The 26263-nt window shown below is 43.4% G+C and overlaps 1 protein-coding gene across 1 annotated transcript in view; it reads right to left on the bottom strand.

Moving 5' to 3' along the window:
* Positions 1–26263, bottom strand: part of STARD13 (StAR related lipid transfer domain containing 13) — a 452811-nt gene that overhangs the window by 406679 nt on the left and 19869 nt on the right. The window lies entirely within an intron of this gene.

Here is a 26263-nt window from a genome sequence, read left to right as displayed (position 1 = left end):
GTTTCTTTTTTAGAGATCTCCCTTACCCTGTTAGAATCCCTCCAATGTGGGTGGACTCTATCCATGGCCCAAAATTACAAAAAGTACAGGAGGTATTAAGGGGAGGAATAGTGCACCCATTATTGATGTCAGTGGCAGGAATTATGTCTCTTGTTGGTGTCAGTGGGAGGAGTAGCATCTTATATCAGTAGGAGGATTAATGACCAATGGCCAGATAAAGGTAGGCAAGTGGCCACAATCAGCCCGAGAGCCACAGTTTGGAGACCACTGCTCTAGATCAAGTGTCCCATTTTCTGTACTGAGATGTAGCCACGTTTGCTATCTGCATAAATGAGCATGTGTACCTTTATAAAATGGCCATTGAGCATAAAATGAAAGATTTTAATGTTGACCACTTAAGGACCGCCTAACGCCGATATACATCAGCAGAATGGCACGTGGGGCGCGCACGCGACCCGGTCCTAAGCTCCGTGACCAAGCCCGCGGGACCCGCGGACCTGATCGCCGCTGATCCCCTTTTTTGTGCAAACCAATCAATAAACGCTTATTGCGATTTTTTTTTACCAAAAATAGATAGAGGAAATTAATATCGGCCTAAATTGTGAAAAAAAATGATTTTATTTTATATCTTTTTTGGGGATATTTATTATAGCAAACAGTTAAAAATATTGAATTTTTTTCAAAATTGTCGCTCTATTTTTGTTTATAGCGCAAAAAATAAATACCGCAGAGGTGATCAAATACCACCAAAAGAAAGCTCTATTTGTGGGGAAAAAAGGACACCAATTTTGTTTGGGAGTCACATCGCACGACCGCGCAATTGTCAGTTAAAGCGACGCAAAAACTGGCCAGGTCCTTTACCTGCATAATGGTCCGGGTCTTAAGTGGTTAAAAAACATTGTGGCATGTTGTGAAGAATTATATATTTTGGTTTCCTTGCAGTGGTTTTATACTGTAGCCTTTCATTTGGAATATTGTTAAATTGTAGACTTTTTTTTCTTTGAATTCACACTATACTGTATCCTTTTGTTATTGTTTTTTTGTGTGTATATTTCTATGTAGCAGCTTTTTATATTTGAATTTACAATAAGGCTTCCAAGCCAAGCACAGAGCATACAATATATTGGTTTCATGGTCATGTAATGCCATTATCTGAAAGCTAACATCTTGATGTATCTGTAACAGCATTTTAGGGCCCCCTACTGGCACATGAAAGATTAAACATAATTCCATTTGAAGAAAATAAAATGCACAGCCAAACTCCTCAAGGGATCAGAAAAAGGAAATAAATTCAAGAAAAAAATTCTCCTAAAGCTAAAGGGTATCTGTAGTCAACATTTAAAATCATGTACAGCATTAATTACAACATTGTATATATATGTATGTGTATATATATATATATATATATATATATATATATATATATATATATATATATATATGTGTGTGTAAAAAAAATATTAAAAAAATAAATAAATGTGCAATAACACAAATAATAATAGTGGGTCACCAGACGCCAAAGTCCTTTATATATGATAGTCCATTTGTGCAATTCTTCCTTATTTTACTTATTTGCCATGCTATATCCTATGTGGTTGTGCTCTCACCTGATAAATATGATCCTACTTCTCAGTATAGGTCAAATAGCACTTTTTATATATGCATTTCTATAGTCCTTCACGTTCATCATCTCCTCGATATTCCATGTATCATGTCAAGAAAAACTATAAAACTATATAGTGCCTTATGCTTAATAAATAATCTTCTAAAAGATTAATAGATTCCACCATGCTCAAATATATTATAGATTTTGTAATACCTTCACCAGATGTGCCCCCACCGGGTTACTATAGCGGTTTCAGCCTTAAAGCGGGGGTTCACCCCCAAAAAAAATTTTTAACATTACATTCAGGCGAGTTGTTAGAATCACAATCGGGTAAGTTGTCAAAAGAAGCCGAACGTCGGTGCGCAGGCGCCTTATAGAGCCCACTCGCAGTCGGCAACTCGTGACCCGCAGATTATACCCGGAAGCCGCGGTGAACATATATCTATAAAATGGTATGTACGGCAACGATTTTAAAAAAAAACACCCGATTGTGATTCTAACAACTTGCCTGAATCTAATGTTAAAATTTTTTTTTTTGGGTGAACCTCCACTTTAATACACTCCTCTGATCGATTATTCCTCCATTAAAATGATACTTCCCCTTTTACACATGAACCACAGCTTCTGCCAGTAGCCAGCCTCTGATGTCAAGCCTCTCTCCCAGTCAGTCACATGCAAAGATTAGAAAATACAATTGTGTTTTATCCTTAAAAATCTTTTATTTTACCATATGCCAATAAAACACTCACATTAGTTACAGAATATGAAATCCTTTCACTGTTTACACCAAGCGCTGTGGTGTACTTAAAAAACAGCTTTGCGTGTTGCCGCAGACAAACTACTCACCACAGACCGTACTCCCAGCGTCATCCGTCAGGCCCCTCCTCAACGCGTTTTGTCACATGTCATGTGACTTCGATTCGAATATATAGTGATGCATGTGCCATTTTGTTGTAGACTGTTCCTATTCTACTCCTGGGCACCATTTTGTTGTGGATCTCTCGTAGTTCTTACAAGTCTGTATTATTTAATGATAACTCCTAGCTTCCAGTTTTCCTCCTGTTAACCCTGGCGTGTGATGAAACATGTAAGGGCAGGACCTGATGGATGATGCTGGGAATGCGGTCTGAGCGAGCAGCTTGTTTGTGCCAACACACAAAATCCGTTTTATAGCACACCACAGCACTTAGTGTAATGGGTGAAAGGCTTTTATATTCTGTAACTAATGTGAGTGTTTTATTGGCGTATGGTAAAATAAAAGCATTTCTACCCCTTGTCAGTGCAAATTAATATCAGCTGGTTCAGTCTCAACTGATGGCCTATAAAAAGGTGACTCATTACCAAAGTGTCACAAGAAACATCTAATAATGGGTAAAGGAAAAAAGCTCTCTCAATACCTTTGCAACCTTATTGTTGCAAAACATACTGATGACATTAGTTACAGAAGGATTTCTAAACTTCTGAGGCCCCGTACACACGACCGAGTTTCTCAGCAGAATTCAGCCAGAAACTCGATCGGAGCTGGATTCTGCCGAGAAACTCGGTCGTGTGTAAACTTTTCAGCGAGGAAGCCGATGAGGAACTCGTCGGGCCAAATAGAGAACATGTTCTCTATTTCCTCGTTGTTCAATGAGGAAAGTCGGCCTGCCGAGATCCTCGGCGGCTTCAACACTGAACTCGACGAGGAACTCGATGTGTTTGGCACGTCGAGTTCCTCAGACGTGTGTACGGGGCCTCAATGTTCCAGTGAGCACTCCTGGGGCCATAATCAGGAAGTGGAAAGAACCAGCCACGACCACGTGCTCCTCGTAGGATTTCTAACAGAAGAGTGAAAAGAATTATCATATATATATATATATATATATATATATATATATATATATATATATATATATATACAGTATATATATATATATATATGTATATATGTAGAAGTTGTCCAGGAACCAAGCAACACTTGTGGAGAGCTTCAGAAAGGCCTTGAATTAGCAGGTACAATTGTTTCAAAGAAAACAATAAATCATGTACTCAACCGCCAAGGCCTGCATGCACGATCACCATGCAATAATCCATTGCTGAAGAAAAAGCATGTTAAAGCTTGTTTAACCACTTGCCGACCGCCAACCATCGTTTGACAATGGTAGTATGGCTCCCCTGTGTGAATCCCTGTCGCTGTATGGCGGCCGCTTTAAGGGGTATAATATATAATAAGGCTTACCTGTAGGTAAAATGAATATCTCCTAAACCTGTATGATTTAGGAGATATTCACCTTGCATGCAGCCGCTGACGTCAGCGGTGCATGCGCTCTGAAGGTCCGGCAGATGCTGCCAAAACTTGCTGGAGTGCATGCGCGGGAGTGACGTCATTTTGGCTCCAGCCACTCACAGCGCCAGCCCCGCAAATCCCGGAAGAAGCGCAGAGGGAACATGTCAGCCCCCTCAGGGGCGAACAGGAGGTGGTGCGGGCGCTTCGTTCTAAGGTAAGTATTTCATAATGAGCTAGCTCATAATGCATACTAGCTCATTATGCCTTTGCCTTACAGGTTTTTTTTTAGGGCATACAACCACTTTAAAAAGGGTATTATTGAGCATAGCAATAAAAAGAAGAAACATCCTCTTAATAGTAAAACTATTTATTTCAAAGAGATCTACTTACAAATCCATTGAAAATAACAGGCATTCAGTATACACACTCGTCCCACGGCATACTGACACCGCTATTTCCTCTGCCCCACGTGTTTCGTGCTAACAGACATTGTCAGTGGGTAAGACCTGGATAAGGTCTTGCTATCTGCTCATTTCAGAGGGGAGCACTTGGAATTAGGAGTGCCTGTTCTGAATATCACCTCTATAAATTATACATTGGGACTGCTTTCTGTTTTGTGTCTGGACATTGTACCTTATCATCGTTTCTTGCATGATGGCACTGATGCTATGATTTTTTTTTTCTGGATGCACCCATTATGTATAACATGTATTTTCCAATTTCACTATATGCAGAGGGGATCGTCTGTGTTGTGGTAGGCTAATGAGGAGGGGGTTGCAATAGTCAAGGAGACTAAGAGGGTGAGGAGGAGTAGATATAGATTGGGTGTCATCAGTGTACAGATGGTATGGGAAGCCATAGGAGCAGTGGCGGCTGGTGCTCAAATTTTTTGGGGGGCACAAACAAACAAAAAAAACAATTGCAGCCTCACTGTGCCCATCAAACGCAGCTACTGTGCCCATCAAACGCAGCCACTGTGCCCATCAAACGCAGCCACTGTGCCCATCAAAGGCAGCCACTGTGCCATCAAATGCAGCCACTGTGCCATGCCATCAATTGTCGCCATTGTGCCATCAATTGTCGCCACTGTGCCATGCCATCAAACACAGCCACTGTGCCATCATTTATCGCCACTGTGCCCATCAAATGTCACCACTGTGCCATGCCATAAAATGCAGCCACTGTGCCATAAATTGTCGCCACTGTGCCCATTAATTGTCACCACTGTGCCATGCCATCAAACGCAGCCACTGTGCCATCATTTGTCACCACTGTGCCATCAATTGTTGCCACTGTGCCCATCAATTGTCACCACTGTGCCATGCCAAATGCAGCCACTGTGCCATGCCATGAAACGCAGCCACTGTGCCATCAATTGTTACCACTGTGCCATAAACTATCACCACTGTGCCCATCAATTGTCACCACTGTGCCCATCAATTGTCACCACTGTGCCCATCAATTGTCACCACCGTGCCATGCCAAACGGAGCCACTGTGCCATCAATTGTTACCACTGCGCCATCAATTGTCGCCACTATGCCCATCAATTGTCACCACTGTGCCCATCAATTGTAGCCACTGTGCCCATCAATTGTCGCCACTGTGCCCTGTAAAATGCTGTCAGATTGCCCCCCCCACCCAGCACTTACTTTTCTGGGGTCAGCCATCCTCCTTCCACGGTCCCTCGATGTCTTCTCCCACCCTCGATGGCGCTTCAGCCAATCAGGTTACGAGTAACCAGAACTGGTGAACCTGATTAGCTGAGACGCCTGTCAGTGTTAGCCAGGGAACGCACCCCCTGTGCATCCCCTTGTTAACTATTTGGAAGCCAATTACAGCCCTCAGGCTGTAATCAGAAAGCCAATCAGAGCCGCTGGCTCTGATAGGCACTTCCAAAGCCAACCAGCTGCCGTTATTCAGATGGCCGGCGCTCACCAGGGGGCCGGCCATCTGAATAGTGAGCGGCAGCAACAATGCATAGATTCATGTAATGCATGAATCTATGTATTGTATTCAGTGGCGGTGCAGGAGAGAGAGGGGGCGGCGCTCCTGCGCCCTCTATAGACGCACCACCACTGCATGGGAGGTTATCAACTAACCAAGTGTAGATAGGAGAATAGAAGGGGGAGGTGTAGATAGAGAATAGAAGGGGTCTGGAGACAGAGCCTTAAGGGACCCCTACAGAAAGAGGAAGTGGAGGGATACCAGGAAAGAGTCCTGGAGGCCAAGAAAATTATGTTTTTTGAAGAAAAGGGGGTGGTCAACTGTATAAAATGCAGCAGAAAGGTCTAGTAGTACAAATATGGAATGGTATTGAGCTACATAGTGCAGATGTGATGTTCAGGTGTCCAAAAACTTTTGGCAATATAGTGTATGCTCTATTATGAAGTCATGGTCTCAGGGAACCTTCACTAAAAATGGTTCTATTTACAGCTCATGGTACATAAGTTTATCATACTTTGCATAGAAAGCTTATTGAATCAGGACCATTGTCTTCACGAGTGTATGGTACTATGCTGATCTCCTTGGCCTGGTCTGGGATTCCCTCAAGTGCAATAAATATAAACTGTCAAGAGTGCCAGACATGACATCACAGGAAATTTCAGATGATGGCACGGCCCATAACATGCTGGAGGCTTTTTTTAGCTCCACCAATCTTGAGTGATATCATCCTAACATTGTATTGGTTCATCTTAATTTATGCACCTGTCAGCTATGAAGGAGATGGACCCCGATGACAGTTATGTGAGTAGATTTATAGAGCATGCATCAGGTTACATATTCCAAGAGAACAGGCAAGCCTATGTATATTAATCCCAGTCAAAATGTGGTACTAGACTAGATAGGTTGTAACTTGATTTATTTTCCTTTGTTTTTATCTCATTTCTAGCCTCCACTTGTCAAAGGGGATAGCAATTTGACAGTTGAATAAATGATACTTTCTAAGCATGTATTATGTCACTTCAATACACTGTTTCACCTGAAAAATCTGACAAGTATTCATTTTTTATTTCCAATAAAACCTTCACTGCTAACAAAATATCGACATAATAAATACAGTAGACTATTAGCTTTAAAGAAAAAAAAAAAATCATATAAAAGTCACTTCATATGAATTGCCAGGTTGAAAAAGGATTTTGAGGAAGCAACATGCAACAGCAACATTATGGTGTTAATGAGGCTCATGTGCACTTGCAGTCATCCACATTGATTTGGTGTGGAAAAATGCAGATCACTGCACATGATGTGAATTAGTCCATAAAGTACCCGTATTTTTCGCCGTATAAGACGCTCAGTCATATAAGACGCACCCAATTTTAAAGAAGGAAAATCTAGAAAAAAAAGATTCTGAACCAAATACTATAGTAAAATATTTTTAATGCCCATTTTTTACATCATGAAAAATGCTCTGGAGCCCACACACGATCGTTTTTTATCACATAAAAAAAGAAAAAAAATGTTCACATCATGAAAAACGGTTGTGTGTACGCGGCATTACTCTTTGGAAATTGGATTACTTAGCACTGGAATCTATCCTTTTAGTACCCATGCAATTAACCCAAATATTGGTTAATCATAGTTAATTAAGAACTACAGTGCCTTAAAAAAAAGTAATCATACCCCTTGAAATTTTCCACATTTTTTCATGTTACAACCAAAAACCTAAATGTATTTTATTTGGATTTCATATGATAGAATAACACAAAGTGGCACATAATTGTGAAGTGGAAGGAAAATGCTTTTTTTACAACTGTCAGGTTGAAAAAAGACACAAGCCATCCAGTTCAACCACACAAAAGTGTGGTGTGCATTTGTATTCAGCCCCCTTTACTCTGATCCCCCTAACTAAAATCTAGTGGAACCAATTGCCTTCAGAAGTCACCTGATTATTAAATAGCGTTCACCTGTGTGTAATTTAATCTCAGTATATATACAGCTGTTCTGTGAAGCCATCAGAGAACCTTAGTGAACAAACAGCATCATGAAGGCCAAGAAACACACACACCAGACATGTCAGGGATAAAGTTGTGGAAAAGTTCAAAGCAGGGTTAGGTTATAAAAAAAACATCCCAAGCTTTGAACATCTCACGGAGCACTGTTCAATCCATCATTTGAAAATGGAAAGAGTATGGCACAACTGCAAACCTACTAAGACATGGCCGTCCACCGAAACTGACAGGCCGGACAAGGAGAACATTAATCAGGGAAGCAGCCGAGAGGCCCATGGTAACTCTGTAGGAGCTGCAGAGATCCACAGCTCAGGTGGGAGAATCTGTCCACAGGACAACTGTTAGCCACGCACTCCACAAATCTGGCCTTTATGGAAGAGTGGCAAGACGAAAGCCATTGTTGAAAGAAAGCCGTAAGAAGTCCAGTTTGCAGTCTTCGAAAAGCCATGTGAGGGACACAGCAAATATGCGGAAGAAGGTGCTCTGGTCAGATGAGACCAAAATTAAACTTTTTGACCTAAAAGCGAAACGCTATGTGTGGTGGAAAACTAACACTGCACATCACCCTGATAGGCACAGGGAAGCTGGTCAGAGTTGATGGGAAGATGGATGGAGCCAAATACAGGGCAATCTTGGAAGAAAACCTGTTAAGCCTCGTACACACGATCAGTCCATCCAATGAGAACGGTCTGAAGGACCGTTGTCATCAGTTAACCAATGAAGCTGACTGATGGTCCGGCGTGCCCACACACCATCGGTTAAATAACCGATCATGTCAGAACGCGGTGACGTAAAACACAACGACGTGCTGAAAAAAATGAAGTTCAATGCTTCCAAGCATGCGTCGACTTGATTCTGAGCATGCGTGGATTTTTAACCGATTGTCGTGCCTACTAACGATCGGTTTTGACCTATCGGTTAGGAATCCATCGGTTAAATTTAAAGGAAGTTGGCTTTTTTTTAACCAATGGTTAAATAACCTATGGGGCCCACACACGATCGGTTTTGACCGATGAAAACGATCCATCAGACCGTTGTCCTCTGATTAACCAATCGTGTGTACGAGGCCTAAGAGTCTGCAAAAGACTTGAGACTGAGGAGGAGGTTTGCCTTCCAGCATGACAACAACCTAAATATACAGCCAGAGCTACAATGGAATGGTTTAGGTCAAAGCATATTCATGTGTTAGAATGGTCCAGTCAAAGTCCAGACCTAAATCCAATTGAGAATCTGTGGCAAGACATGAAAATTGCTGTTCACAGATGCTCTCCATCCAATCGGACAGAGCTTGAGCTATTTTGCACAGAAGAATGGGCAATAATGTCAATCTCTAGATGTGCAAAGCTGGTAGATCCCCAAAAAGATGCAGCTGTAATTGCAGAGAAAGGTGGTTCTACAAAGTATTGACTCAGGGGGCTAAATACAAATGCACACCACACTTTTCAAATATTTATTTGAAAAAATAAATAAATTAAAACTATTTATAATTTTCCTTCCACTTTACAATTATTTGCCACTTTGTGTTGGTCTATCACATAAACTCCCAATACAACACATGATAAAATGTGGAAAAAGGGGTATGAATATTTTTTTAAGGCACTGTATATGGGTGTAACATGTTGAGGTGCTTTTCTGATGGGTGGAGAGCCAGCTCCGCCAGCCATTTTGTGTTCATTTGTTTTCTGATTAAAGTGGAGGTTCATCCGGAACTAACATTTTTTAAACTTAGATTGATGCTCATTTTGTCTAGGGGAATCGGCTAGTTGTTTTAAAATCGAAGCTGTACTTACCGTTGTAGAGAGCGATCTTCTCCGCCGATTCCGGGTATGGGCTGCGGGACTGGGCGTTCCTATTTTGATTGACAGTCTTCCGACAGGCTTCCGACGGTCGCATCCATCGCGTCACGATTTTCCGAAAGTAGCCGAACGTCGGTGCGCAGGCGCAGTATAGAGCCACACCGACGTTCGGCGTCTTTCGGCTACTCGTGACGCGATGGATGCGACCGTCGGAAGCCTGTCGGAAGACTGTCAATCAAAATAGGAACGCCCAGTCCCGAAGACCATACCCGAAAGCGGTGGAGAAGATCGCTCTCTACAACGGTAAGTACAGCTTCGATTTTAAAACAACTATCCGATTCCCCTAGACAAAATGAGCATCAATCTAAGGGTAAACATTTTTTTATGGGTGAACTCCCGCTTTAACTATATCGGTGTGTGGTCCTGAGAAACATTTGTGTCAATAAAGATTTTCCTTTAAAGAAAAAAAGAAAATTAGTTAATGCAATTTTACCCCATCAAATGGAAAATGTATACCTGGGATATCTCCAAGGAACATAAATAATTACCAACAATTCCTCAATGCCTGGGGCTACCCTAAAATTAAGGGACAGATGCAAAAACATATCTCAACGACATGGAAACAGTTCTGTGAGCAGCCTGATTTACTCCCTAGAATCCAAATGAATTTATTACCATTGTTTGTCCAATATACAGCAGATATGGTCTAAAAAAGGGCTGGATGAATGGTAATGTAATAAGAATTGCCATTTGCAATTTTCCAGACGCAGCTATGGTATCTGCATAGAGTACCGGTTGAGTGACACATCCTCTTCATTCCCAACTGCCATTTTCCATGGATGACCAATGAGTCACAAAGTATTCCTGATCCACATTCTTATTACCTCAAAGCTTGTGTACTTATTGAATCCCTTGTATTATGTCTCTATCCCGGGATCACTCGTTTTTGACAGTAAAATGAAGAGTTAGAAAAACATTTTTTTTATTATACAAATATTTGCCTGTCAATGAAGTGCTACTGTGTATCCTAAAGTGTACAGCTAACAAAAGGTTTATGCTCTTACAAGACAAGTTCATAAGAGAGGCTTTGTACGGTAAAAATCCACATTCATCGCATTGCCAGCGCCTTTTTATATGACTGAGATATATAATGATGGGTGAAGAAAGCATAAAACAAATAGAAACATACATCCAAGGATATGACTACAAACAGGGCTTTTTTTCAGCGGGAACGCAAGGGAACGCAGTTCCGGCACCTTCTGGACTGACTGGGCCAGATTCTCAAAGAGATACGACGGTGTATCTCCTGATACACCGTTGTATCTCTGAGTTAGGCCGGTCGTATCTATGCGACTGATTCATAGAATCAGTTACGCATAGATATGCCTAAGATCCGACAGGTGTAACTGTATCTGATCTTAACTGCAATTTAAAAATGGCCGCTGGGGGCGTTCTCGCTGATTTACGCAGAGAAATATGTAAATCAGCGAGATACGCCAATTCACGAACGTACGCGGGTCCGACGCAGTTACTTTACGCCGTTTACGTAAGGGTTTTCCCGGTGTAAAGACAAACATGCCCCCTAGGTGGCGTATCCTATATTAAGTATGACAGTCGTTCCCGCGTCTAATTTTTTTTTTCTACGTCGTTTGCATATGCCGATTCACAAACGCGCTGGACGCAAGTTACGCTCGCGCCGAAACCAATGACGTCCTAGCAAAGTCATTGGGAGCAATGCACGCCGGGAAAATTCGCGGACGGCGCATGCGCATTTAAATCGGCACGGGGACGTGCCTGATTTAAAAAGTACACTCCCCCTAGCCGTGGAATTTGAATTCCGCTGGGGGATTTACGATCCGCCGCCGCAATTTTGGAGGTAAGTGTTTTGTGAATTACCCACTTGCCTCTCAAACTTGCGGCGGCGGATCTTAAATCACATAGGTCCCGCGGATCTAAAGATCCGCTGATCTATGTGAATCTAGCCCTCTGTATGTAATGTCAAAGTGTGCTGGGGTGTGCTGCAGGGTATTGATGCTCACTGCTGGCGGATCTATTCTAGCTGGAGGGCATCTATTTTTGCAGGGGGGTCTATTGTTGCTGAGGAGGTCTGGTGTTGCTGTTGGGGGACCTATTGTTGCTGGGGGGTCAGTTGTTGCTGAAGGAGATCTACTGTTGGGGGAGGGGTCTATTGTTGATGGCTGCCAGAGAGTCTATTAATGCTGGCTGTGCGGAGATCTGTTGATGCTGCCGGGAGTCTATTGTTGCTGGGGGGGGGGGGGTTATTGTGGGTGGTACATTGTTAGGGGGATCTATTGTTGCTGGCTGAAGGGGAAACCAAATTCCATACAATTGGCTTAGCACAACAAAATTATACTTGGTTCTGTATTGTCTAAAAGGGCCGGTACTGGGAGGTGGGTAGGGGATGGAACCAAGGGACGTTGTTCGGAGGAGGGTAGGGGAGGATTAGGCAAGTGACTCGGAAAAGGGGAGTTCCTGCACCTATTGTCTGAGAAAAAAAGCCCTGACTACAAATATCTATGTACCTGCAGGGAACTGTTTTTCATGGGTCAAAGATATTGTCAATGACATTGCTTGATACATAGTTGCCCACTGGCAGCAAGATCTATACAGCTGAGTTCTCGGCAGGCCCGGATTTACTCCCTTTGCCACCCCAAGGCCGGGTCCTTCAATGCCGCCCCCCCTCCCCCCCCCCACACACACACCATCACATAGGGGGCTTTTGAGTCCCCCCCACCCATGTGATAGAAATTAGGTAAAAAAAATTATTAAATTACATTAAAAATATCCCCCCCCACCAAACACGTCTTTGGCTATTTTCGGAGGCTCCGTTGAGGTTCGTACCGTGCAAGCGCCACGCCTGCGCAGTACAGGGGGTCCTTATGTGCCTGGGGGAACTTTTTCGGCAGGACACCCGGACGACAAGATTTTTGCAGGGCAATTGCAGCACGGCCCATTCACTTGAAAAGTGAGATGGAATATAATTGCAAAGCATTTCAGCCACTGCCTCAGCAGAAAAAAAAAAGGGGGGGAGTAATTAAGCTGCTCAACCAGGGGATTTCCCCCCTCCCATCACACGTGTAAGTGAGCCCCAAAAGAGGTGTGAAGGAGCCCTGGTACAATGTAGACACACACACAGCAATTAAAGAAGTCCCCTATACACTGCTCCCTAGCATGACAACTCTGATGGGGTCTCATATAGGCTGATCACAGGGAACATGGGCCCAGAAGAATACACACACTATTTCTACACTCAGCCACCATGAAATACTAATGAGGGGTCGCTGACTCCAACATGACCGCTCTGACAGCCCCTATAGGTGAGACAGATAGAAGGAAAGGCTCACCTCGATCGCTTTGACCATCTCACACCGCTCCCAAACTCTTTGCATCCGTCGCTTCTCTGTTCTCCTAGCAACGGAGCTCTGACATCACCAGCATGCGACGTACAGGGAGTCACCCTCCGCGCCTGGAAAGGGGGAGAGGGCGGGGACTGCTCCGACCATCTCACATCGCTTCCAAACATTTTGCATATGTCGCTTTGGTTCACCGAGCAACGGAGCTCTGACATCACCAGCATACAACGTACAGGGAATCACCCTCTGTGCCTGGGAGGGGGAGAGGGCGGGGACTATGCTGTTGCCGCTGGTGCCACCCCTGGCCTCAGTGGCCTTGTGGGAAATCCGGCCCTGGTTCTTGGGTTCACCTTGACCCCCCCGGTTGGCACTTTTCATGCATTTTATATAAAGAAAGAATATATAAGAAACTTCAGCTGGTCATGTCAGAGCTGAAAACCTCAGCGGGAAAATGCTACAACTGGATTCCCAAATAGATACAAGAAACTGGTAAGTGAAATGTTGTTATAACAATGAAATGTTTTTACGATTCTTTAAAAGTACATAGAGGCTGCCATTGTTGTCCTCTACCTAAAGCTGGCTATGCACTAATAGAAGTTTGTTCAAAATTCTTTGTTCTTAGCGGTTGATTTACTAAAGGCAAGTAAACTGTGTACTTGCAAGTGCCCCAAAGCTAAGTAAATATGGCAAAGCTTCATTTTCCAAAGAAGCTTTCGAGGTTTGGTAACATGTTAGGTGTCCTGCCACCAGGGTCCAGTAACAGGCAAGGTGCCCTACCTCATGGGTCTGGTGACAGGCTAAGTCCCCTACCACTGGGAATTAGCAATGTTGGGTGCCCTGCTGACTGGATTCATTAAGACATAGGGAACTTGACTCCCCAAGTCCATCAATAGTAGGTATCCCAGTACTGGGGTACCATGAAAAAATAGAAGATTTAGCACTGGAGTTTTTACATACAAAGACACTCCACCTCCAGGTAGTATGCTAGGTTTCTAAAACCTGCTGTGCAAGTTGATGGCTACTTATGTCTTTCCAAGACACTAGTTACCTGACCCAGGTCTGTTAACACACATAGGGGGTTATCAACGAAAGGCAAATCCACTTTGCACTACAAGTGCAAACTACGAGTGCAAAGTGCACTTGAAATAGCACTGAAAGTGCACTTGTAAGTGCAGTAACTGTAAATCTGAGGGGAAGATCTGAAATAAGGGGAAGCTCTGCTGATTTTATCATCCAAACATCTGCAAGCTAAAATGCTGTTTTTTATTTTCCTTGCATGTGCCCCTCTGATCTCCAGCAATTGCATTTGTAGTGTAAAGTGGATTTGCCTTTCATAAATAACCCCCATGGTGTTGCAGTGATACCATATTGGTTCCAGAAAATCTGCCCAACTAGGCTTGGGTGCAACAAGAGCAACAGGCTGCAAAAAAGAAACTCAGTCAAGTCGCTCACTGACTCTAGGGCCAGACCAGCAACCCATGTTGGACAAGCCAGCCAGACTGGAGACTTAGTAGTGGTCAGAAGCTACGCACTAACCCTGAAATTAGGCTGGGCAGCAGGTAGAGAGTCAGGCTGGGAAGCAGGTGGAAAGTCAATGTACAATACCCTTATTTAACTAGAGGATGTACCACATTAATACAGTCCAGCAAGGCCTCTCAAGAATATACAAAATAGTGTTCATAGAAACAGGGTTTATCATCCTCCAACAAGCACACCAAAGACACAATCTTAGATACACTAAAGGGAGGGAAAACATAATACTAGATTTATCACACAATCAAGTGGCCGAATGTCACCAAATGTAATACAGCCCTGATCAGCAAAAGATTGATCGACATGAATGTGTTCCAGCAACTGCTCACTAGTTTGACCTGCAATACTTGGTGGCAATATTCCCTTTCCTCCATTATTAGCAGCAATTGATATAAGGTTCTACAGCAATATAGCATGTGAAAATAACCCAAAGATCCCTGTGTAGCCAGTCTGGTAGCCGGCCTCATTGTTATGTCAGAATGCCATGTGCTTGTATCCTGCAGTGCTAGTATGACCAGGTATGTGGAGCTACACAGATAAACACAGACTCAAATTTTAATTAAGCAATGCAATTTATTAAGAACAGAACACACAAATGACATAACACATAAATACAGCATCCATTCAAACCCAGTGAAAAGCAAAAATAATTAACTATATACAGAGAAGAAGGTTAAACCAGGTAAAGCAGGGACAGGCAGGGGTACAAGAGTATTGGACAGAGGTTGCCCGAGACAGGTAAGGAACAGGTGGCAGGTTTGACGGGTGGTGTATACTAATTCCTGGGAGCTGCTGACTTCTTGGAGACACCTTTTTTTAATCTAAAACTGTTTTTTTATTAGAAAAAAAAAATAGAATAGAATACAGTCCGGTATCAGAAAAAATAAATGTTTGCACTTCAGCAATTCACCAATCATCGGCAGAGAATAGAGAAAGCGATAAGTAGTACATTTCAAATGATCACATCACTTGCATATAAACATCCTTAGTTAAATAAGCATAAGGCACCACATAAGACAAGTGTACTCTTAGCCATCAGCTTGGGATAATCAAATTTCCAATATGGGTCATGTTCATAGGCGTGCGCACAGGGTGTGCCAGGTGTGCCTGGGCACACCCTAATGACCCTGTGCTGGGAAAATTCCCTCTGCTACTTGGCTGCAGAGAAAGTAACTATGGAATCTATGTCCTCAGTCCTTTTCTCTGTCTCAAAAGTGATACATCAGTGGTCGGTTTAGACCCCTTACATTTCACCTAGGCCCCCATGGGGGTCCCGAATTTTTTATTTTATTTTTTAAATAAAATAATATTGTAAAAAACTGAATATATTGTAAAAAATAATAAAATTGTAAAAAGGTCATAATAAAAAAAAAAACTGACACCAGTCTCTGCCCTTTTGACACCGTCCACTGCTCTACCAACACTGTTCATTGCCCTATTCCTTTGGGGTGCACACCCTAATGCAATAGGCTGCGCACACCTATGGTCATGTTGTATAACCAGGACAGTGCAGTAGCCACAAATAGACAAGTTCACGTGGACTGAGGCCTGGGGTGTCCAGTCATGGCACTCATATTCTTTAAAATTTTCCCTGGCAACTCCTGTGTTGGTAGACAGCTTGGAGACTCCTGATGGTTGACAATTAAACTGCAGCCTCCAGGTTCACGGACCACTAGGCCACCAGCAGATGTTCTAATTTCTTAAGCCCTGTACACACGCTCTGCTTTCTCGGCGGTAAAATGTCCGCCGAGAAAACCGAGGGGAAAGCCGAGAACCCGGCAGGAAAACTGCCATGGAGCTTTGGCCGGGAATATGTTTACCATAGGTAAGTAGTAGATCTGGCGGAAAAAAAAAATGCTGGGAAATCCCAACGGGAAAATAGAGAGCAGGGATTCCCGGCTGTTTTCCTGACGGGAAAACTGCGAGGAGGCATACACACGTCCGGCCAAAAGCTCTCCTGGCAGTTTTCCTGCCGGGAAAACCGGTCGTGTGTACGAGGCTTAACACTCACCAAAACTCAAGATTGGAAAAATGGAGCCAGGTCTGACGAAATTCAAATTTATTTAGACTGTTTGCAGAGCAAAGAGAGACCTTACCTAGTGTCAAAGTGTATCTCTAAGCAAAACTAAATTTTAGAGATGCACCAAGAAAAAGAGGTAAAATAAATCTTTCAATGAAGACACATTTTCTAGAGACAACTGTCCAAAGCCGCGTACACACGATCAGTCCATCCGATGAGAACGGTCTGATGGACCGTTTTCATCGGTTAACCGATGAAGCTGACTGATGGTCCGTCGCGCCTACACACCATCGGTTAAGAAAACCGATTGTGTCAGAACGCTGTGACGTAAAACACGACGTGCTGAAAAAAAACGTTCAATGCTTCCAAGCATGCGTGGACTTGATTCTAAGCATGCATGGATTTTTAACCGATGGTTGTGCCTACTAACGATCGGTTTTGACCTATCGGTTAGGAATCCATTGGTTAAATTTAAAGCAAGTTGGCTTTTTTTAACCGATGGTTAAATAACCTATCCGATCCGATCCATTTTGACCGATTAAAAAGGTCCATCAGACCATTGTCCTCTGTTTAACCTATCGTGTGTACGAGGCCTGAGAGGGGACTCCCACTTAATTTTCTGTAACTACCTGTTGCACCTCTGGAAGTGAAAGGTAATTTCCCCAATAGTACAAACACAGCAAAAAATAAAGTGGCAGGGGTTTTTAACCCAACCCTACTCTACTCAAAAGGAAAAAAAAGCTATACATACATCTTAATATAGTGTTCCTAATGGATTGCTTGTTTTTGAATATATATGTACTGTATACACAGTGGGCCAGATTCACAAAAGAGATACGACGGCGTGCCCTCTAGGTGGTCTAACCAATGTTAAGTATGGCCGTCGTTCCCGCGTCAAATTTATAAATTTCACGTCGTTAGCGTAAGTCGTCCGTGAATGGCGCTGGACGCCATTTACGTTAACGTCGAAACCAATGACGTCCTTGCGACGTCATTTAGCGCAATGCACGTCGGGAAATTTTAGGGACGGAGCATGCGCAGTACGTTCAGCGCGGGAACGCGCCTAATTTAAATTGTCCCTGCCCCATTTGAATTAGGCGGGCTTGCGCCGGGCGGATTTACGTTACACCGCCGCAAGTTTACAGGCAAGTGCTTTGTGAATCAAGCACTTATGCTGAAAACTTGCGGCGGTGTAACGTAAATGGGATACGTTACGCCGCCGCAGCGTAGCCCATTTCTACGTGAATCTGGCCCAGTATGCCTTATCAGAAAAATACATATCAATTCAAGGCAAAGGATAATTGGGCTATTAACCACAATATTGTGATATTGGATTGTCGGGCTTTTGTGAACTAGAATATATTTACACATACCCATGCTCCAGTTTGCTGAACATTTCTCTTCTTATATAAAAATAATTTCAATTAAAAAACACAGAGCACAAATAAATTCTTATTATATTGAATAATACTGAATGTTCTTTGTGTTGGCAACAGTTCCTCTTCTTAATGAATATTGCAGTACCATTCAAGAGGTGATAGCTCTAGGAAATTACTCTCTGTAATGCTTGCAGTGATTAAGTTGGATTATTTTATTATATTTGGTTTTAAATCTATAGATACAGTGAGAAAAGACTGGAAGAAAATAGTTTACAATATGTAATATCTATATTTCAAGCATATCATATAATCCAAAGATGTAATATACAAATTTTCTTAGTGGCTCTGGCTCATCAGAACCAAGAGGAAAATCCTTGACCCAAATCTGTCCTTTGTCAGAGCATGCTAAGTAACTTTTATCAAAATATCTGAAATAGGAACAGCCTGTGTTATAGCAAACAATTAAGTCTTAACAAATGGAGAATTTACCTACCAAATTACCAACAGATACCTCCTGCATGTACTGTATTGGGGCTGTACCTGTGAAATGAGAAGAGACTTCCTCAAGCCGAAACCACTGCATCCCTAAGAGCCGGTTCACACAGGGGCAACCCGACTTACAGCGCGACTTTGCAAGGCAACTTCAGCGCGACTTGGAGCAACTTACAACGTGACTTAAAGTTGCCTCCAGGACAGGCGACTTTGGCTGTGGCCAATCACAGAATAATCAGCTCTGTGGGAGGGAGGGGTTTGTCTGAGTAAACTATTTTCTCTTCCTGTAAAGTTGCTTCAGTTAAGACAGTGATCCGACTTTGGAGGCAACTTCCATTGAAATCTATGGTTACAAGTTACCTACAAGTTGCCTAGAAGTCACCTTGAAGTAGTACAAGAACCTTTTCTGAAGTCAGAGTGACTTCAGTAGTGTACATTAAGGCGGCTCTCATTCACTTCAATTTAATTTCTCATGTCGCGCGACTTGGGGCGACACAACTCAGATCCCAAGTCGCGGTAGTGTGAACTGGCATTTAGACTTTATGGGCTTAAATATTGGAATTTTTTTTAGATTACCATTACTATGACTGAAGCGTTTTGGAGTGGAATAAAGTAAGGCTAAATTACTGTATATACTCGTGTACTGTATAAGCCAAGTTTTTCAGCCCTTTTTTTAGGGCTGAAAATATCCCTCTCGGCTTATACTCCCGTCAGTGTACCTTGGGCATCCATTTTTTAAAACTTGCGGCTTCCTCCTGGTCCCGTCCCATTCTGTGATAGGCGTTTGACACTGTGTTCAGTGTTTCGCCTATCACGGACATTCTTTCATCCTCGGACTCAGTTTCTCAGCAGACACTGTGTTCAGTGTTCCGCCTATCAAGAACCTTCTCTTGTCCTAGGATGAAAGAATGTCAGTGATAGGTGGAACACTGAACACAGTGTCAAACGCCTATCACGGGACGGGACCAGGAGGAAGCCACGAGTTTTAAAAAATGGACGCCTGCAACGCAGCCTGTCAAGAATTTCAGGTATGCTGCAATGTGCACAGTGAGGTTGTAATGTGCACAGTGAGGTAATGGGCACAGTGAGGATGGGCACAATGAGGTTTCAATGGGCACAGTGAGGTTGCAATGGGCAAAGTGAGATTGTAATGGGCACAGTGAGGATGGGCACAGTGAGGTTGTAATGGGCACAGTGAGGTTGGGCACAGTGAGGCGTGCAAATGGGCACAGTGAGGCGTGCAAATGGGCATTGTTGACCCTCTTTTCTGCTTACAGTAGCTGCTGCATTCTCACTCTAGGCTTATACTCGAGTCAATACGTTTTCCCATTTTTTTGTGGTAAAATTAGGTGCCTCGGCTTATACTCAGGTCGGCTTATACTCTAGTATATCAATACGTAATGTATGTATTTGCATGATGGCAGGGACCCAGGATAGAGAAGTGGTATTCTGTAAGACCTGTTACATACCACACAGTAGCTCACTGATTTAATGCTTACCATGAAAATGAATGGCAAGTTTAATAACATTTTTTTTCCTGGATCCTCCTCCTTGACCTGGATCCTCCATCCTCCTCCTTGACCTGGATCCTCCTCCTTGACCAGTGTCCCCAATAGCAAGCTGCTTGCTATGGGGGCACTGTTGCATGCTTGCTGCCAAACCTGCTCTATGCGTCTATAAGACACATAGAGCTGCAGCCCCCCTTTCTCCTTATTGGCTCACTGACTGTGATTGACAACAGTGGGAGCTAATGGTAACCGCTGCTGTCTCAGCCAATGAGAAGAGGGAGTCCCCGGACAGCCGAGACTCTCGTGTACATTGCTGGACTGAGAGAGGTCTCAGGGGAGTATTGGGGGGGATGTGAGGGGAGCAGCACAAAGAAGTTTTTTTTTACCTTCATGCATAGAAAAAACCTTCAGTTTTTCAACCACTTTAACACTAGTCTCTATATCTATTGGTTTCATGCTCAGTTTTCTTTCACCTGCTATCAGCACTGTGATTCCAGCGTTGAAATCCATGTTTTTGAGAATGCCTATATTCTAAAGTTCACACACTTAAAATTGTTGAGTTATCAGATTTCCAAATTATTATTTGAATGATATGTTTGAGTTTTTTTTTTCCAGTTTTATCTTTTATTCTCCCCAGCTTCTACTTCTTACTGTAGTTTTTAGATTTTTTTGTTACCAAAATAGTGTCACAGACACTTCAGAAGATCTCTTACTATGGAAGCCCATGAGATTTATCGTCTCAGTCATTTTCTGCCATCGAATTCCACTGCTCAGAAAATAAACAGTCACAAATGATACACCTACTATACTATATATCTACTGGATTTTCAGCTCAATACATCTCTTGCCAATTATATTCAGTAAAGCCACCGATCTACTAAAAAGCAGTACAGTATATGTTCTGTTTTTTTGCAAGAGCCAAGACACTGGAGCCATGAAAGCCATCAGTCATCTTTTGAATTCAGATTAAACAAACCTTGCTGTTTCTTGTAAGTTAATCAAAACACGGGGAGCCCCCTGAGGCACGAGATATATAATACCAAAAGCTTAAATATGTCAGTTAATTTTTTTTTTTTCATTTCTTGGCACACAGACACCATATCATAACACCCATCTTACAAATATTTTTATACAATTTAAACAGTATTTTGTAGTCTGTCAAAATTCCAATTTTCTGTGTCTGCAAAAATAGCACTAAGGCGTGGATAACAGAAAAATGAAACACCAGTATGAAAAATGTTCATTAGCCTCACAGGACACAGTTATGCCGCGTACACATGATCGGTTAAACCGATGAGAATGGTCTGATGGTCCAAACCGATCGTGTGTGGGCGCCATCGGTTATATAACCATTGGTTTAAAAAAAGCCAACTTCTTTTAAATTTATCCGATGGATTCCTAACCGATGGGAAAAAACAATCTTTAGTAGGCACAACCATCGGTTAAAAGTCCATTCATGCTCAGAATCAAGTCGACGCATGCTTGGAAGCGTTTTTTTCAGTACGTCGTTGTGTTTTACGTCACCGCGTTCTGACACGATCGTTTTTTTAACTGATGGTGTGAAGACGCGGCGGACCATCAGTCAGCTTCATCGGTTAACCGATGAAAACGGTCCATCGGTCCGTTCTTATCGGATGGACCGATCGTGTGTACGCGACATTAGGAGAGGGAATTGTATTGCATGTACCAGTCCTCCTGTGTGCCACTGTAAGTTCAACGGCCACTCTAAGGCCTCTTTCACAGAGATGGCCAGGGTGTGGTAAAAACATGCGGTTGAACCATGGTGCCCCCCCCAACCACCCACCTAAAGCCTACAATACAACCAGAGGAGGCCGTTCATATGCCATGGCCGTGATGCTTCATGAACGCTTGGCTTGTGGTGCATTAGTTCTATTGTAAATTGACAGTTGGCAAAATAAAGAACACAAAAAAACAGGCATTTACTGTAGGAGGTGACAGGATGGACATCAGCTGCTTGGCCACACTCAGAAAAGCGATCCACCCCAAATGCATTGAAATCTGCTAGTACATCTTATGCCCTGTACACACGATCGGTTCATCTGATGAAAACGAACCAATGGATTCTTTCATCAGATATCTGATGAAGCTGACTTTCATCAGTCTTGCCTACACACCATCAGTTAAAAATCCGATCAAGGGAGCTGCGGTGGCTCAACGCGATTGGCACTGCGCTGACAAGCCATTCACCTCTGCAGATAGGCGTTCGGATCCCGGTCTCGGCTACATGTGAATTGAGTTTGGTGGTCCCAGCCCGGCTCCCGGTGGGTGTGCTATGTGAGGTAAGCCTGCGCTTAGTACGCCCACCCCCCTCCCACAAAAACCACCACACTTACACGCACTCGAAATTGGGTTAACATGCACGCACTTTGACCACGCGGTCTCTAAAAAGAGAGGCAAAGGACTAACAGGGCTGGTTGAGCGGGCTAGATCCTCTCACTCCCTTATAGGGAGTCCCTCTGCCCCGTTGGGCTTCAAAGCGGAGCAGGTAGGGCGGGCTGTGTGGGAGGACCCCTCACACACCCGCCATTGCCACCCGGGGCATGGAGAAAGGTGGCAGATTGCCTCTGGGGGAGGCCTGCCTACTCCCAACTCCTGCAGTCCGGCTCCTCTCTCGAGTACACGCACAAAATACACTTTAAAAAAGAAAAAAAAATCTGATCATGTCCAACGCGGTGACGTAAAACACTACGACATGCTGAGAAAAATTAAGTTCAATGCTTCGGGGGATGCGTCGACTTGCTTCTGAGCATGCATGGATTTTTGACCGATGGATTTCCCCACAGACGATCGTTTTTTCTATCGGTTTTTTAACCATACGAAAATGTTAAAACAGGTTCTATTTTTTTCACTGATATGAAAAAACTGATGGGGCCCACACACGATCGGTTCGTCCGATGAAAATGGTCCATCGGTCCGTTTTCATCGGACGAACCGATCGTGTGTACAGGGCATAACACGAACTTCTCCCCAGATAGACAATGCTGCTGTCCAAAGATGCCTGCTTTGCTCCTCTATCCAGAATGGAGACACCCTAAGACAGGAAGTGTGTTACTGGCTTAAAGCGAAGTTCCACCCAAAAATGGAAATTCTGCTTTAGTTGTTGGTGACCCCCTGACATGCCACATTTGGCATGTCATTTTTTGGGGGGAGGAGCGGGTACCCTGTTTTTTAGAGGCACCCAGCTCCCGCGCAGTGCGTGCCCGGCTGTGAACCTACAGCTGGGCGTCTACAGTTAGAATGCCGTGGAGAGGACAGGGAGAGGAGCGAGGCTTCAATCGCCCGCATTGCTGGACCATGAGACAGGGGAGTGTCTGATTATTAAAAAGTCAGCAGCTACACTTTTTGTAGCTGCTGACTTTTAAAGGGGTTGTAAAGATAAAAATAGCTGCCTTTACCTTAGTGCAGTCCTCCTTCACTTACCTCATCCTTCGAATTTGCTTGTAAATGTCCTTATTTTTTCTGAGAAATCCTCACTTCCTGTTCTTCTGTCTGTAACTACACACAGTAATGCAAGGCTTTCTCCCTGGTGTGGAGAAAGCCTCTTGAGGGGGGAGGGGGCGAGCAGGAGTGTCAGGACGCCCACTAACACACAGCTCCTTTCTCTATCTGCAAAGTAGATAGCGTCCTGACCCTCCTTCTCGCCCCCTCCCCCATCAAGAGGCTTTCTCCACACCAGGGAGAAAGTGTTGCATTACTGTGTGTAGTTACAGACAGAAGAACAGGAAGTGAGGATTTCTCAGAAGAAATAAGGACATTTAAAAGCAAAATCGAAGGATGAGGTAAGTGAAGGAGGACTGCACTAAGGTAAAGGAAGCTATTTAGGGAAGAAAAATGTTACCTTTACAACCCCTTTAAATGGGTGGAACTCTGCTTTAAACACCAGGTGAAAAAAAAGGGTAAAAAAGGCAAAAAAAAAGAAAATTAATTCAGCCATCACATTTAAGGGTTAGTAAGCTGCAATATATTAAACTTCCGTTTCTGGGTTTAACACCACTTTAATAATGTCACTCTTGCCTTGATGAAGCATTTAAAAATATATTTTTTTTACATGGTTGGGGGGCTACTATATAGCCCATACTTAGAGACTGCAAGGTTCTCTGTAATGCACATCTGTACTTAAAGCGGAGTTCCACCCAAAAGCTTGCGCATGTGCAGTGATTGCCCGGCAGTGAAGCCGAAAGCTGTCACGGCCGGTTGCCCACAGTTAGGATGGAGGCGCCGGTGGAGAGGGGGGGAGGTCCGTGCGTCGCGTCGCTGGACAGTGGAGCAGGTAAGTGTATGTTTATTAAAAGCCAGCAGCTGCTGACTTTTAATAAACATCAAAAAAAGGCTGGAACTCCACTTTAACCAATGCAAGATGAAGCAAAAAGCTCATCTTTATCCCCTCTTTTCTAGCAATACATATTCAACTTTCCTTTACCAATGTTTCATTTCTGCCGCAAGAAGCAAGGACATTTTGTACAATTTTAGGGTATGGAGGAGCACATTACCTACTTCATGTTTGAGTGCTGGTGCTTGTGTCAGTGCTTTCATATTGAGGGTTATTGTTCAGCCCTGTATAAGCTCTGACTGCATCAACGTTTACACAGGGCTGCCTTTCTTTCCTCCTGGTTGCTAAACAGAATGATAAGGAGAATGGGGGCATGTGATGGAAAGGTAAGTACACTATATTACCAAAAGTATTGGGATGCCTGCCTTAACATGCACATGAACTTTAATGACATAATAGTCTAAGTCCGTAGGGTTTAATATTGAGTTGGCCCACCCTTTGCAGCTATAACAGCTTCAACACTTCTAGGAAGGCTGTCCACAAGGTTTAGGAGTGTGTCTAAGGGAATGTTTGACCATTCTTGCAGAAACGCATTTATGAGATAAGGCGCTGATCTTGGACGAGAAGGCCTGGCTCACAGTCTCTGCTCTAATTCATCCCAAAAATGTTCTATCAGGTTTAGGTCAGGACACTGGAACTAAGGGGCCAAGCCCAACCCCTGAAAAACAACCCCACACCATAATCCCCCTCCACCAAATGATTTGGGCCAGTGCACAAAGAAAGGCGCATAAAGACATGTATGAGCGAATTTGGGGTGGAGAAACTTGACTGGCCTGCACAGAGTATTGTCCTCAACCCGATAGAACACTTTTGGGATGAATTAGAGCCAGGCCTTCTCATCTAACATCAGTGCCTGACCTCACAAATGCGCTTCTGGAAGAATAGTCAAACATTCCTATAGACACACTCCTAAACCTTGTGGACAGCCTTCCCAGAAGAGATGAAGCTGTTATAGTTGCAAAGGGTAGGCCAACTCAATATTGAACCCTACGGACTAAAACTGGGAGGCCATTCAAGTTTATGTGCCTATAAAGGCAGGCGTCCCAATACTTTTGGTAATATAGTGTATGTAGAGCTGGAGAGGGGAGCAATAAAACAAACCTGTTCTTCTGCCCTGTATGTGCAAAGCACTAATTTTACTTTGCAACTCTCTATAGATCAGCAGATCTCAAATGCAACAAATGTGGCCACTCTTGAAGTGCTTGCTACGCCGCCGTAAGTTAGCGAGGCAAGTACATGATTCACAATGTACTTGCCTGCTATGTTACGACGGCGTAGCCTAAAGCGGGCGGGCGTAAGGGCGCCGAATTCAAATGTGTGTAAGGGGGGTGTGTTTTATGTTAATAAGGCTTGGGCGTCGGCCGGGCGTACGTTCGTGAATCAGCGTATCTACTCATTTACATATTCTATGCCGACCGCAATGGAAGCGCCACCTAGCGGCCATCCAAAATATTGCAATCTAAGATAGGACGGCGCAAACCGTCGTATCTTAGATATGTTTAAGCGTATCTCTGTTTGAGCATACACTTAAACATAAGTCGGCGTAGATTCTGAGTTAGGTCGGCTTATCTACTGATAAGCTGGCCTAACTCTTACTGAATCTACCTATAAGTGTTTTTTCCCACAGCTACTCCAGAGACAACCCTATGATGTAGGTGGGGCAGAATGTTGGTATGTCATCATTGTTAATAAAATGATACTTTTTGAAAAATACACCCATATGCGTGCACAAGTAAATGCCTGTGCCAATGGTTACTTATACATACAGTAGGCATACACAGCATTTTTCTGAAATGCATTCTTAAGGGAAAAAATTACACTGCAGCTGTGGCTGCCAGGCACCAAAACAACAGCCATATTTTAATTTGTACCCCTTTGAGCTGTAAATTACAGTTGTGTGCAGGAGCCCTGCAACAAATAAGCATGTCACGTTTTTGGGATTTGCAAGGAAACAGACACTTCTCAGGGCAGCCATCAGAAATTTTG

This window comes from Rana temporaria, chromosome 2, assembly GCF_905171775.1.
Source record: "Rana temporaria chromosome 2, aRanTem1.1, whole genome shotgun sequence".
Taxonomy (NCBI): domain Eukaryota; kingdom Metazoa; phylum Chordata; class Amphibia; order Anura; family Ranidae; genus Rana; species Rana temporaria.
Note: the sequence above shows the minus strand (reverse complement) of the source record. Positions and strands in the feature narration are given on the sequence as shown.